The 6,000-nt window shown below is 47.4% G+C and overlaps 1 long non-coding RNA gene across 1 annotated transcript in view; it reads right to left on the reverse strand.

Annotated features, from left to right (window-relative positions):
• The window catches only part of LOC139696723 (uncharacterized), a 437,007-nt gene extending 432,279 nt beyond the window's left edge, over positions 1-4,728 (reverse strand). The window contains exon 1 of the long non-coding RNA XR_011702643.1: positions 4,146-4,728. This is a non-coding gene — a long non-coding RNA (uncharacterized lncRNA). The remainder of the gene's footprint in view (positions 1-4,145) is intronic.
• Positions 4,729-6,000: the final 1,272 nt, after the last annotated feature.

The following is a 6,000-nucleotide window of genomic DNA, read 5'->3' on the forward strand; positions in this document are numbered from 1 at the left end:
CCGCATAGACAATCATTTTTTAAGTCAGAAAGAGAGCACCTTTGAGTATACGTGTGGATCTTAAGTTTATCGTAATATCGAGAGTAGTAACGTCCGACAGAACATTCTGTAATTTTCACTAACTGAAGCCGAGTTTCTCACTGAAAGCTACCGATAGTTGGAATTCAAACTGGACGGGAATCTTGAGATCTTATTGGTGAAAACTACGCGCCGACACAACAAAAACCGGCCGGAACCAATTTTGCATCACCACAGACAGAGCACTTCCCTTATCCTCGGGAAATAGCAACAATAGAAAAGTCGCGGGAAGTAATTCCATCGGCTCGAACCATATGATGGGAATTAAATCACAGACTGCTATCACTTTCTGGATTATTTCTCATTCGAAAATTTCTATTCCTCCTAAATTATTTGGTTGGAAAATACTTTATACTCTTTGAATCAATTTAACCATATTATGCACACAACATACTGGACCTGACTGACCCGTTATGGTACCCGATCTCAAGGGGACAGAAACAAAATGCTTTGAATGCACTTCACCAAGGCATGCCCGACTGTCCAGTAGAACAACTGCGTTAAGAGAGAATGCACCCGCACTCCCTCATTCCACAAACAAAAGCTACCTCTACAGCCTCATTAGAATATAAATGGGTATTTAATGGCTGGCGGTCAAGGGTAATGGAACGGGAAAATCGAAAATTGTACGCGTTCCCGCTGCTACGTACACCGAGCAATCACCCAATGCCGTGCCTCGATCCATCAGCCGCAGTAGGGCTTATTATCTCTTTTTTGTTCAAGAATTAACACTGCACTGAAAATTTTATCTCTAACTCCACTTGGGAAACACTGCCTGCATGGTTATTATTACTTAGCCTCAATTTCTAACTCTTAAGGTTTCAGTATGCATCAACCTATGATTTTAGTATTCAAAAACCAAAAAATGTGTCCTAAACTAAAAATTGATTCATCAGATGCACTTCGTAACAAAAACGGACAAGAATTGCAGTCGGGGTTCACCAGCCTGGTCCACCACTGGAATTCTAATCTAAACTTACTCTTCTGTTTCCCTGAGATATGCTTACACATCACGCTGCACAAATAGTAATTGGAACCAGGAGAAAGGCAGTGGGGCTGATAAAATGACACGTCAAAATTTGGAGTACGGGATGAAAAAGAAACCACTAATACACGTAGAAAGAATGTTTCACTATTTAACGGTAATTTCTAACGTCCACGAAACCATGGAAGCTAATATTATAATTGACAAAACTGCATTTAGGTTATACAAACTACCATTAAACATGACGAAGATTGCCTTTTGTATTGAAATATTATATTGCCCATGATGAATGACTTGGAATTATTCATTGCCAACAAGAAGCATAATGTACATTTGAAAGAGAAATTTTAGGATTACATTGGGACGTTACCAACTGGAGTAACATGCACAATTCAAACGAAATAAATACTGATCTACGTTAATCGCAACGATAAAGGAAAAATATTTTCGTAACGGTTACCAGGAATGAATCATGGCCGCCCGCACTCGATAAATAAAAATAGCAAGCCACCAATTAGAACAAATACCTCTACATATCCTATCGCGAGAGAAATACACTTAAACATGTGGTGAAAATGGCATTCACTCTGATTATTAGCACAAGATTAACCCTAACGGATATGCAACTGGGACCCGAAAGTCTCTGCGGCGTCAAGCCTTGACCTGCCGGTGGCGGGCGATTCGTTCGCCGGCATATGATGATATCGGTCGGCCCCGAACGCCAAACCAAAGTGGGATCACTTACACACAACTCTGAGGCACCGCTATCAGAATACTATATTTCATTGCCAAATGCTGGAATATGTGCGTAACACTCACATTAAGTGCACAATATACATACAAATTATTGCACAAGAATAGCGTCCACTTATCCCATTCTTAACACTCTTAAATCTTCGTAGTTCTAAGTCTAACGTAACTTCAGAAAATTGGTGTTCGCAGAAAATTAAGTTTTCCGTTGAAATAAATACAAAGTTTTAGCACCAGAAAATCACGGCAAAAATTGAAAAAAATTTCAAGTATAGAAAGCCATCCTAGCACTTAATCTTTTAAACCACACACAAGCCCTGGTAGTGGCCTTCGGGGTATTTTACAGAAACAATGCTGAACTCATTCGTACTACGAATTGAACTCTAAAAGAGTTCCAAGTAAATAAACCACATAAACTAAATACAAGCTTCGGAAAACAAGTATTGCTTTAAACGTGTGAGGGACACTCGCGCTGGATGACATGAACCCCGGGTCATAAAACAGTTCGAAATGAAGAATACTGTTTCATTCAATTAACCCGTCCCCAGCCCAATTATATCCACCACAGAATGAGTTTCCGATTAATCCCGTGGTCATCAGAGCAACTCGATAACGTAAGCTACTAACACGGGCCCACGGAATGTTTCTCAATTCGGCGATCGCAGCTCTTACTACCGGGGGGAAACCAGCCGCGTCGGCGGCCAACAAACGTGTCCTTGGGAATTATCGTTTGAGGCCCAGTGAAAATTCAGATAACAGCTACAGATTCACTATTTGCAAGAATAATGGTAGTTCAGCAAGAAAAATCGAGATTACTCCCGTCAATGCTTGAACAAGACACATTACGGTAGAAACCGGGGGTCCGTCATTCGGACTGCAGGAAAGCATCTACACCTAACTTACGACTGCTAGTTTCCAGAAACACAGCGAAAATTCTGAGACCAAAAATTCGATGGAACCACAACACAGAAGTCCGAGAGGGGGTCCGTACTAACTTGACGGACACACTACCCACCGTTACGTTTCGACCGCGCACCATCACGCTTTCAAGAGTGGCGCAAGATAATGTGGAGACATCGGGGACACTGATCTACATCTACATAATACCCCGCAAGGGCGTGTAGCGGGGGATGACCAGTACACTCAATGAATTATGAACTTAACGAGTACCTCAGGGGAGCAAAAACAACAGAGGTGAGACAAGCCGGCCTTTCCAAACGCGGAAGTTTTTTCGTGCAAAATCCTTGAAGTTTCCTCACACGTCTAAGATCACTAAAAAAATAAGGCCTCATTCGCAGGAAGACGTAGGATAACTATTGCGACCATTCACCGGCCGCCCTCGGGCCTAATGACCCAGGTAATGCGCACTCCCGCAAGTCACCATGGAAGATTAGTGGCCCGGAGGGCTCCCAGTCGACGCGACAATGGGAGATGACGCCATTCTCTCCCTCCCCCCCCGCATCCAAAACGGAGCAAGAACTCTTCGCTGCGCGCCTTCAATGAGCACACGAACTCCCGATCAAAGGACAAGTGAGGAAAAGAACACGAGTACACATTCCAACGCGAGGCGCTCTCTTCAACCAGGCGCAGTTACGACCGGAGGAAACGGAATGACCTGGATGCGAGAGGGGGCTCAGGGCGAACAAAAGAAAACATTTGGGGAAGGAAACTTCCCCGCCGGGTCGATGGGAAGGACACACGGAGGGGAAGAGAGTTTCTAAGGGGGGGAGGGACCGGAGGGGGGGTCTCTAACGAGCCGCGGAACGTCGAAGGAATCGAAGTCGGGTCTCCGGAGAATGCGGAGGATTTTAAAGCGATGTGCCGAGACCCCCGCCTCGAGTGAGCGAGGGAAAACGCCATCATCCCGGCACATGACGGACGTCCCACCACCTGCGTCGACAACACGGGATGTAATGAATAAGCAACTGCTCGCAACATGCCCGACTCCCCCTCACAAATGGGAAGTCCGCCGACTTGGACTCGTCCGAGACAGGGATGGTTGCCCGCTTGGGGGAGTGGTGGGGGCAGCACGGATTGGGGGAGGGCGGGTTTAGGGAGGGAGGCGGCGGTATGAGGGATGTGCAGGGTCTGAGGGGTGGGGAGGGAATATGTTAGCAGGAAGCCAGAAGGGACCCCCCGACTCCCTTTCCTCCCTCCGCGCCCCTCATTCCCCCACGTCGCTAGCCCCCTCTTTCCCTCCCCCCCCAAGCAAGCCGTCCCATCTATCCACCCACCGATACATACATCGTCCTGCACCAACGCAGTGGTGGGCTATTTTCGTTCCATAAATTGCATTAAAGGAGGGGAAAAAATAAGAGATGTGCGTACTCACCTCTGTGCAAGGAATATCCGAACAGCACCTTGGCAAATGGCGATGATTTCTTCGCAAGATGTTTGAAAAAAAACCACCGGAAGGAAGGAATGAATAATACCGAAGACCTGCGATACGCGAGTTTTCAGCGGTTAGTTATCAAGCATAGGCGAATACCAAGTACTGAGCTGCCTTTGCCGATCATAACTGCGAATCGCTTAACGTTTTCAGTTCACGAACGACTCCAAACGAACAAGCCCCTTTAATACGAGGTGGGCTCACGAACCGGCGACGAGTTGGGAACGTAAAGTCGAAATGATCCCGCGCTCTTAGCAGTTCTGATCGCGATTAAAGGTCGAAGGCGTCGGACTGCTCCGAACTCTCTTGACTGAAACGACAGGAGGACTTTGACAGGTCCAAAACTGGCGTTCTCATCAGCTTGACCCCTGTCCTCGACGAAATACGTCGTGAAAACGATGATACCGACTCTTTCCTTCAATGGATTTCGCGAACCTAAAACCGATTTCCAGACACAACTCGGGAGCCTGGTACTTTAGGAAAACGAGTCTACTTCAGAGGGCGCAAAACTCTTCGGGACCCGGGATAGAAGAGGACCCCCGGTTATACCTCTACCGTATCGCAGCCTCGCAACCGACCGAGATAGAGGGAGAGAGAGAGAGAAGAGCAGTCGTAGGTGGCGTTCCCGACGGGGGGTGGGGGAAGAATGCAGGGATCGAGAGAACTGGGCGTCGCGTCGCCAGAGACCTCGAGGACACGCCCATCCACTCTCACCATTGGCCAACCGAGCCTTCCTCGCAGGCGCATCAGCTCCCACCAATCCTGTGGCCTGTCTCATGTTTCTAGACCTAGCCAACTGATGAGTGGGCGTCCCTGTGCTGAGAGGGTCTCCTTTTGTGCTCGGACGTGATAGACGGCAGAAGAGTGGCAGGAAAGAGGGTTATGCGAGGGAAGGGGGAGGGAAGGAAGGGAGGCGGAAGACCCCCGGGGTGGGGGAAGCGCCGTGGACTGATGAGAGAGGGTGTGTGCGTTGGTCGTGTGTTTGTGTGCGAGGGGTGGGGGAGGCGATATGAAAGTGGGACTTGGGGCGGAAGAGAGAGATAGGGAAAGAGAGATGGTAGGCGGCTTCCCTACCACCGCCACCAGCTACACGGGTCCCCTCCCTCTACCTCCTCCACTCCGGACGCGAAGCACTAATGGCAAAGGGGGCGGAGGTGGGGAGTGTTAACAACCACCCAGCAACGCTGGGGATTTTCCACTGCACCGCGATGATAGTTTCACCTTCCACGCGACTTGCTCGCTGGAAGGGAGAGTACGCGAATCATCGACTCTTAGAGGAGGCAATTGAAAATCGACATTCCACGAATCATAGCCATGTACACGAGCAACTCCCATTGAAAGATCGATAGAAAATCCAATAAGGACTGATCTCCCTGGAGAGACCAAATTCTCGTCGGTTGAGAAAATGTACCAAAATCGTGGACATAGCGCGTGAAGTTCTCATGTTTGCCTGGTATTGAAATTCTCAAGAGGAGGAGACCACCCTGTTTCTCAATGCAAAAAAATAAAGGTCAAAAACGTTCCGTACGGGTTACACTACGTTGTTGTTGTCGTTCATTGAAAACCACCTTTACGACATCCCTCAGCCTATTACTTTAAATACCTGCTACTTGGATCAGAGAATATAAAAATGATGTTGCCTAGTATATTTTCTACTGAGTTCGCGTTGTACTCTTATTATGATTTCATTTCACAGGGATTCCTATTGCTGAAGAGAAAGAATTTTAAGCATGAGGATACCAAAAACATTTCCCATGACAACGCCGCGTAGAAATTTTAGTGATTAGACGTTTTGAAC

Source organism: Hetaerina americana, unplaced genomic scaffold (assembly GCF_022747635.1).
Source record: "Hetaerina americana unplaced genomic scaffold, ioHetAmer1.1.p SCAF_7, whole genome shotgun sequence".
Classification (NCBI taxonomy): domain Eukaryota; kingdom Metazoa; phylum Arthropoda; class Insecta; order Odonata; family Calopterygidae; genus Hetaerina; species Hetaerina americana.